This window comes from Mytilus edulis, chromosome 11 (genome assembly GCF_963676685.1).
Source record: "Mytilus edulis chromosome 11, xbMytEdul2.2, whole genome shotgun sequence".
NCBI lineage: Eukaryota > Metazoa > Mollusca > Bivalvia > Mytilida > Mytilidae > Mytilus > Mytilus edulis.
Genome location: NC_092354.1, coordinates 41,148,226 through 41,158,642, shown reverse-complemented (window position 1 = coordinate 41,158,642; position 10,417 = coordinate 41,148,226).

Sequence of the window (10,417 nt, the reverse complement as noted above, 5' to 3'; positions counted from 1 at the left end):
TAAAACATAGTTTTTGAGTTCGGTAGAATTCACCCCTTTCTAAATAAGGAATCGTATCGGAAAATTGTAGAAAATCTTTCGAGTCATGTCAAATTTTCACAGTCCAGTTCACAATGAAACCCTTCTTATGCTAAAAAGCAAACACTATCCATTGATTGACACAGATCCATATTCTGTCATGTATTTACTACATAGACACTATGTAGTTAAACACTTAAATGAAGATACAGTTGTATTGCCGCAGTGGGAAAACGAAAAGATGAAGTTTACAGAAGACTGGTCGATGAATATGAAAAAAATGAAAACATCCCATTTGAAAATACAAAATATCCTAAGAGTTGCTATACATATTTCAAAAGTAAGCGAAACCTATCATCTTCTGTTTTGTCTGTACAAAGACTTAGTACTTCATGTACCAATTCTACCGACCATTCTTTTCTCATATATCATTCTGATTTTCTGTTTGTATATTTTGAAAATGTATAAAGCCTATAAGCAAGTTACACAACTTCATAAGGTATCCTCTGAGGAGCAAACTCAAGCTGTATTGAGTGTTACTACATATATCTCCTACAATGATCTGATTTACAAAATAACTCATTATAATTTTACTATTAAATCTTTATACCATCGAGCTTGCATCGCTAAATTTTTGCTACAAACTTTTAAATCAGAAAGGAAAGACCTATTTAATCTGAGCATAAAACAGCTTTTACTAACATTTCGACGACTAAAGATGCCGTGCATGTACACAAGGAAGTATTCTGGTTAACAACTTTAATTACTTGATCAGTTAACCGGGCTTAATTTCTGCCCGAGGATCGCCGCCGAGAAAACTACACAACATATTGATATTCTTGGTTTGCAAACTATAAATCATAATATATATAAAAACAATGATTTATGCTTATTTTTGATATCTTTTTAATCCATTCTCAAACTTATTCGTTCAACATCCATTGAGGGTTTCATCAGGTAATGTACATTTCAAGGTGTTGTATATTTTACCACCTGCATGATATGAGGCCTTTTAAATAATGGGGAAGTTTTCCAATATTTAAATCAAATAATAACATTACCATATTTAAACCACAATTGTGCGGTGTATCAACGATAAAAGGATTCGGCCCGAAACGGGGAACGAGCTCGACAGGGCCTCGCATTATCCCGTTTCGAAGCCTCAACCTCATCCTCATATCGTTGGTATGTCAGGTCAATGCACTATTAGTGTCTATATCCAATGCACTATGTCAATTTCACGAAGTGAAAGAACTGGTTTTAGAAATCAGAATCTTGAATAGCATAAATTTTACATTGGACACTAATTTAAATCTCATGTTGAGCTTCTGTTTCAAAGTATCATACACATAATTTAGGTTATTGACCCCTTCTGCGGCCTGTCAATTACGAAATGTCCTACTGCATTGATATCAAAACAGCCAAGATAATAAAAAAAAATAGATATGGACCAAAACTTTGTGCAAAGTATTATTATTTATAAATTAATTGCATTAAATAGGAAAAAGAAAATTTGGTGATAATTAATAGAAAATCCACACATTTAAATAGATTTTTGTAATAAATTTTATACATAGATAACTGTCTTCTTCTTTGACCAGCTCTTAACGTTTATTGTTTACAAAAAGTTTACAACATTTAAATTCCAAAAAAAAAAAAAACTCGTGCTTAGTCACTAAAGTCGAGCACACCTTCTTGAATAGGTACACTTGTTTTAACAAATTAATTGCTAGCACTGTGTGCAATAGTCCTATATCTATCGCGCATCGCATTGCCTAATATAAAAGTACAAGGGGAAAGGCTGTGGATTTTCTATAAAATTACCATATGTTTAGCATAGAATCAACACAAGGGCACATAATCCATAAGATTGAGGAACTAACTAGTGCTAGTTCGCAATTGACATATCAATGCAATTAACAGGCTAACCATGTGAAACAATAAATAAATATAAACAGTCCTATAAATAGTCCTATATCTATCGCGCATCGCATTGCCTAATATAAAAGTACAAGGGGAAAGGCTGTGGATTTTCTATAAAATTACCATATGTTTAGCATAGAATCAACACAAGGGCACATAATCCATAAGATTGAGGAACTAACTAGTGCTAGTTCGCAATTGACATATCAATGCAATTAACAGGCTAACCATGTGAAACAATAAATAAATATAAACAGTGGTTTTCATAGAATTTTTACAGACACATCTGATTAATGAACTTGCTCCTATTTCAATTTCATGTGAACAATGATACATTTTCAACCACTACAAAATGGTAGTATTTTGAAATCAAAGAACTGGTTTTAGGATTCGAAATCTTGAATTACATGAATTACATACAATTTAAAGTGGTCACGAATTGAAGTCTCTTCTTCAGTTTCTGCTCTTGCATCTTACCTAGAATTACATACATCTAATTCATGATGAAACGTCTTGTTTTACTATTACATATCAGAAGTTTCTGGAAATTCACTGGCATACAACTGTTAAATGTCTATGCAAAACGTATCTCCTATCCAATACATACATTTTTTTCATTGAGATAATTGTATTCTGAAGAGTATTTGGCTTAAAAATGTCCTGTACCAAGTCAAGAATATGGCCATTGTTATATTTTTGAGTGTGAATTCACATTACTATAAGACGTGTCACGGTACTTATCTATCCCAAATTCATGTATTTGGTTTTGATGTTCTATTTGTTATTCTCATAGGATTTTGTCTAATGCTTAGTCCGTTTCTGTGTGTGTTACATTTTAATGTTGTGTCGTTGTTCTCCCCTTATATTTAATGCGTTTGAAATATTTTCTCCCCTGTCGTGTCAATTTTTTTCAGTTTCAACGCAGAAAACAATTAGTTCGGATGTGAGTTTTTTTCGTTTTTTTCCCATGAAATATTTTTTTTTAGGAAAATGTGACAAATATCCGTTTTTAAGTCAATAAGTCAAGGCATTTAAAGTGTTCTCTCGTATCTCCTTTAAACACTGACTGGCAGTTTTCAAGAGCGTTTGCAAGTGCAAAAGGCAACACTCTATGCTATGCTATGTTTTTTGACGGTTTTATGGACTTAGATGTATTTTCAGTATTAAGGAAAAGGTTATCCATATTCAATTAAACTGTCATATAAATTAAATAAGTTAGATGATATGTGAATAAAGGCTGCTTGATGAAACTTTATACAGGGACTTTTTTTAAGTCGTTACCTAAAATGTTAAAGTTTATTTGTGATTTATATCTTAAGTTCTGATTGTAATTGACTAGTAGAAGATGTTGAACCATTTTAACGACTTTTCCCAACTATGAGTGTCATTGGAAGATCGTTTTCATTCCAAAGGTTTTCAACACCCTAAACTAAGATTAACTAAAACCGTTGCCAGTGTAACAGTTTAAAGAGACATAAGCTGTCAAATTCATCTTCACCGATTTCTAGCTCAAATTTTCATATTTGAAATATTACATACTAAAACATATAGCTAAATTACGAAAATTAATGGTGGCGAAAATATAATCAACATTTCTTGTGTGTTTTTGTTTTGTCTAGACATCGCCTAATTTTAAAACTATCGAGTTGTACGTCCACTCGCAATTAGATTTGTATAAAAAGTTCAAATTTTAAAGGGACACTAGCTTCGAGATATATAAAAATCTAAAATGATTTATTTTTTGTTCAATCATTAATGAAAGTGAAATAGTGAAATAATAGTTTTGCATTGGGCATTCAGCTAATGTAGTTTTCCTAGCCTAATCAAAATAAACAGTCACAAAAGGACAACTAAATTAAACATGTTAAAACAAAAAGATCATTTGAAGACGATTTATTTTGAAATCTCACAATCATGGTAGTCAATAAAGAACAAAATGAAATATTTGCATTCCTTAAGGGACGACATCGAAAGTTCAAATGAAGGATGAACAACTTAATTCATATAGTTTTTTCACTGACCCCCCTACCCCTCCTCTTAACTTAATTTGGGAAAAATTAATTGACCAATAAGGATATATATGTAAAATCGATGTCAATTTATAAAAAAACTTGCAGCAATTTGACCCCCCCCCACTCCCTAACTATTTGAATGAAGTTTTTTTTTATCCTTCATTGATTTTTTGATGTCGTCCCTAAGTGGTTTGTTTGCATGTTTTAAAAGTTTGTGGCTTTGTTGTGAAGAATTTTCAATTAAAACAATCAATATTGAATAAGGAAATTATTCCGAAAGATCGTGTTTGATGAAGTTTTGTTACTTAAATTTTTTGAAGAAATAGTCCCATAATGACAGAAAGAACAACTTGCTGATATTTTTATACAATTGTTAACAAAAACGTCATTGCGTATCTTCAACACAATGGTTTATAAAAATAGATGCATTATGAAATATACCAATGAAATAAAAAGGGGACTATATTTCAGGACAATGAAATCAATACGATAGCTCGAAGAGGACATAGTCAGATCTGTGAATTTCAGGTTACGTTTCGTAACGTTGATTACTCTTCTTTTCTTTCTTCATTTCTCAAGAAAAAAGAAACTGAAAAATAATCCCCGCGGATTTTCCGTATTTGATCATTAATAATAAGGCTTATGCACACATTAACAGTCAGATGTAAGATACAAAACGTAAGTGGAAAGTTGTAAAAGAAAATCCGAATTCTTATGATCTTTGTTTTTTGTACATTTGTGCATTTTTCTGATACTGGAGTTTATCTTTCAACCAGTGTTTGTTCAATTATAACAATAAACGTAATATATTTATATATAATGCCTAAGCATGTAACTTTAACACACGAATGGGTGTTATAAAAATAGTTATATTTTATATATCCATACAATATTCGCTAAACAAAATTAGCTTCATCAGGCGCGTGCAGCCATCCAGGTCAAATCGGATTCTGTTAAGATATTTTTGTAGCTTATTGTACAGAACATGTCCTATAAATATATATTTGTGCAGCTTATTGTACATTACGATTGATAGTATAAAACAAAATTTGTTAAATAGTATAACTTTTAAGATTCATTCTTTTTTTTTTTTTTATAAAACTGTTTTCATCCCTCTCATTCAGTCAATCAGATTCAAGAGTATACGTAGCTGATGCATCCAAAATCTATTTATGTTTTCTGCTTTGGGTGTCCCTATTTTGGTTTACCTCTATTATTTGAAAGGTGATATTTTCAAGTGTATTTCCTGAGGTGTCTCGTGATTGGGCAATTTCTGTTATAAAATGACCGGTTCAAAAGTCATTTAACGATTGAGAGAAAACAAATTCCGGTTACAAACTAAAACCGAGGGAAACACATCAACTATAAGTGGAAAACAAAGGAACAACAGGAACACTGAAGTGCAACAAAAACAATCGCAAACGTACATAGAAACGATTTATTTGATAACAACTGCCATATTCCTGACTTGGTATAGAGGACATTTTTAGAAAAAATGTTGGGTTGAACCTGGTGTAATGGAATACCAAACCTCCCGCTTTATCATGTTTATGACATTGTAAAAAAATTAGTTATATCACTAAAATGACAAAACTACGCGAAAGAAATACAACACAAACACACGCAAGAACATTCATTACAGAGAAACGCACGCAACCCTTAGAACAACAACGAACATATTCCATCAACGACAAACACCACATAATTGCAGCTTACGTAACTAACATGACTTAATACAATTATTTCACAATCCTCGTCCAATTTTTATGACAATGGTTAGTAAAAAAGTACAGTTGTTTCACCGATGGAGAACTATCACCGGATTTTCACTCTCATGAGCTAAACGATGGGTGTAAACTGTGGAGCAGGAATTGCTAACCCTTTTGGGAGCTACTGATCTCAGCCATATTTTGGTGGGGTTCATGTTGCTCAATCTTGAGATTTCTATATATAGGGCTTGCCACGTTGTCATTTTTGCTATAGTGTTGTCAGGTTTTCTCCGAAATATGTTTTTGGAGTAATTGTCGTTAAAATATGTCAGTTTGATTACACAAACTAATTGATAAGGGCTTTAATCCAACTACATGTTTCTATGTTTCTAATCTTAAATGAGACCATTATCTATTTTGTTAGTCCTTATTCATTTATTTATGTATTTTCAATTTCAAATTATGAATTTTCTATGGGCATTGATCAAAAGAGACAGAAGATAAGATGTGACGGAAAAACAAAGCTAGTTATTATTAGCGCAATAACCATTAAAGTAGTATAATCTATCATGTATTGTATCAGAAGGGTTGAAGCACTTGTCCTCCTTTAGACGATCATAAACATTGATTTTTTTAATTACAAGTTTTTCATTTTTGATTCGTGTACAAAAATCGCATATTGCTGTTTTGAAATTAAATGCCCAGTTTGTTACACTGTATAAATGTTTCTTCCTCAGATAAGATGTATATTTGTCTTCGGACGAACCAATCTGCTAGAAATGCAGTAAGCTGTTTTGGAGACGTAAAATCACTGGTTGTAATAAAGGTTCCCTCAGGAAGGATGGATGCAATATTTGGAGCTCCACGAATTACTGGTAACATCATATTATCATCCTCAAATATGTCATATACTTTTTTCGGAAACGTAATTATTACACAGTGAATTTTCAAAGGACAAATAGAATTTGTAATTTTGACTAACATACTACTTGCATACTTTTAGATCGCTTGATATTTTCAATCGTTTACTACACCTGAAGTGTCCACACCCACCATAAATACCTACCTCAATATATTTTTGTAGTTCTTTTACATATTCCTCTCTTCTAGAATTTGTTTGACAGTGACTTACTATCCATGCTATATATTTATGTTTCTCCTTGAAAATTTTAGTATAATTCAACTTCTTCTGATTTTCTTTCTTAGCCAAAACCCCGAATTGTAGGCTAATATCAGATCAAGGTCGATACGACATTACCCAATCAAATTTGGACATCGATTTTTCCCAGGCAATGTTTGGAGGAGGAAACATGTATTTAGGGGATTCGTTTGTAAAATAAACCCATATCTGGCCAGCTAGTTTTCAGGTGGAGGTTTAGTAAGTGTTCTGAAGAAAATAACGACTTTGTTCATATTATAAAACTTAGAATTACTAGTAAACAAACATTTTGTAAAACACTTGTCTGTTATGTTAAATGCTGTAAACCAATCTAAATAGTGTTTTTCGTACATAAATATTGTTAGTATGTTATTGTCGTTATTTGACATTTCAGCTATGTTATCAACATTATGATCTCTCTTTGTAAAGTTCTGTTTTTCAGATGTCCTTCCAAACGGTGAATAAATATTTTGGATGCCATTTGAAAGTTTGTTTTCAAGATCAGTGGACATCAATAGTTTGTGTGTTTCATGGTTATACGTGCTGTTATTATATTTCTTGATGATGATATTCAAGCAATATAAAGTAGACAAAGTAATGATGGTAACCAAAGCCTGTTTTATCCGTGGAATATGATGTTATGTCTGCAATAGAAATATGACAGAATATATGGTTAGACTATTGTCCGGAAAAAAACCCAGTAAACAAAACAAGAAGACTAAACAATTAAACTTTTAAATATATAATCAAACAAAAAAAATAAAAAAATAAAAATAAATAAATAAATAAATAACATGATAAAATAAATAAATAAATAACATGATAAATAAATAAATATTAATTTAAATAATTTTAATTAATTAATTAATATTCATTCCTTTATCCACCGAATTGCATATTGTGTATAATTATGAATTACTGGAAATAATAAGATAATAAAAAAAGTTTAAAGAAATTTATAGAAAGCTTTTCACCCCTAAACTATTTTATTTTACTTTTTTATCCTACATCGATCACAGTTTGGTGTTGTCCCTAACGGAAAGTATAAGCATGCATATCGAGGCTATCTTATGATTATATAAGCTGTAATTTAAATATTTAAATAAATCTTCTGAATTTTTATGGCTCTTGACGAAAGAAAATGTAACTCTTCTGGAAAAAACTGAGCTGTTTGACTGTTTTGAATAAAGGAGATCAGGTTTGGATAGTTGAGACTAAGTCAAGTATTAAATGTTTTGAGAATGAATGCATATTATGTAATTTTATTGTCGAGCCTGCGACAAAAGTCGCAGAAAGCTCGACATAGGTATAGTGGTCCGGCGGCGGCGGCGTTAGCTAACTTCTTAAGGTAGATTCATGGTATACCGCCATCTTGGATTGAACAATCACAGTAACAAAATTGGTCTAGTTATTTGCCTAAATCTGCAAATTTGGAGACAGATTTGCAATTTGATGGTTAGACTGTTTAATAATATAAAGAAAACTTGACAATTTATTGTATAATTCAAAATAATTAAATAAATATCATTTTATTTTGCTTTTTGAATCATTTTTTTCAAATGAGCCATTTAAGGGAAGATAACTCTTTTAGTAAAAAATTTATACTGGACAGATAGGGAATTTTTTTCTTTTTACTTGTAGCAAGAAAACAAGTTCGGTGACAACTTTTTTTCTTTTTGTTTTCTTAAAACATATTACAAAACCTATCTTTTCACAATTTATTTCAAAATTTTATTACATATATTATTTTTAATGCACACAATTGTGTTTTTCCATTAACAATCTAACCAAATTTAGGCAATTTTCAACGACTCATAGCTTGAAAAATAGCACGGTGACCCCTGCTTTTTATTATATTTTTAAAAAGAGCATATTAAAATCTTCATTCTGTTCTGGCTAAGTATAAGAAAATTCTGTCTCAAAAAAGATTTACTTATGATCTACCTTAAAAGCTTTATATTTTTTGGAAGACATGAATGCTTCATCCTTTGTATATGGATGTATATGTTTCTGTCAGTCACTTGTCCAATGTCCTTGACCTCATTTTCTTGGTTCAGTGACTACTTGAAAAAAGTTAAGATTTTTTGTAATGTAGTATTTTTTTTTTTTTTTTTTTTTATTCGCTACGCTTATTGGTATTTATCAGCGTGTGATTTATGCTTCGTAATCTCATTGTGTTTTTCCAAATGAAAATTTTCTGAACGATGATCTGACATATACATTTTCAGGTGTCCGTGTATTAGCTCCATTAATGTTCCACAATATACCCTCTTGTGCACATCTATACTTTTCATTTTTCACTCAGAATGTGAGACAAAGGGATAACATTCCTTCGGCGTTTGATAAAATGAAGAAGTGATATTGTTGCAAATGAGACAACTCTCGCAACAAACCAAGCGGGGTTAAATTCGTTTTTTGGCGCCAAATCCTCCCTAACATTAAACAGAGGTGTGACGGTACAATGAATCAGATAGATACAAATAGAAATGCATCGAATAAAAACATAGAGTAGACATGAGAGTATTTGTACATCACAATATTCGTACAGATCTAATGTAGCACCCGCAGTAAGTTACAGCTAGTGCAAAGCCAATAAAAACTAATAATAAATAATATCATCCTTCACCTCATTATATGGTTCAGTGAGTGTTGATATAAAAACTGTTTTGGGGTGAAATAGACTCTTATTTTGAACAATAGAACAACTATATTTGGTAAAACCATGTGTAAATCTGTTTTGAAGGTTTTATATGACCTTGGGCCTTTCTTTTTTTTTTATGGTGGAACTGTTCTCTGATAGTTCTCTGATAGTCTATATAAGGAATGATTTTAAGTCTTTCGTGTCAGGCCAAGAGTTCAAACTACCTTTAGATCAGACACGTTTTCTTGTTTGAAAAATATTAAACATTTAGACATTTAAATGTTTAATACTGCATTTACTTGTGCCTGTTCCATGTCAGGCACCTGTTGTTCAGTGGTTTTCTTTGTTGTTGGTGTTCAGAGTTTTTTCTCGTTGTTTTTAGATCAGACCTGTTTTTCGTTTTACCAGAATTAAACATTTAAACATCTAATACTGCATTTACTTCCGCCTGTCCCAAGTCAGTCACCTTTTGTTCAGTGATTTTCGTTGGTTGTTGGTGTTCGAAGTTTTTTTTCGTTTTTTGTTTATAGATCAGACACGTTTTCCTGTTTGAACTATATTAAACATTTAAACATTTAAATGTTTAATACTGCATTTACTTGCGCCTGTTCCATGTCAGGCGCCTGTTATTCAGTGGTTTTTGTTTGTTGTTGGTGTCTAAAGTTTTTCTCATTGTTTTTGGTTTATAGATCAGACCTATTTACCTGTTTGAATATGTTTAACGCTAGTCATAAGGGGTCCTTTATAGCTTGCTGACGGTGTTAGCCAAAGCTCCCTTTTGAAGACCGTACTTTGACCTATACTTTCTTACTTTTTACACACTGTGTCTTGATCGGAGAGATGTCTCATTGGCACTCGTACCATACTTTCTTATTACTATAATCAGATGTCTCGTGTTTAAAAAAAATAGTATATTACAGGCAATAATCTATTCTGCTTCGAGAGACACTGATGG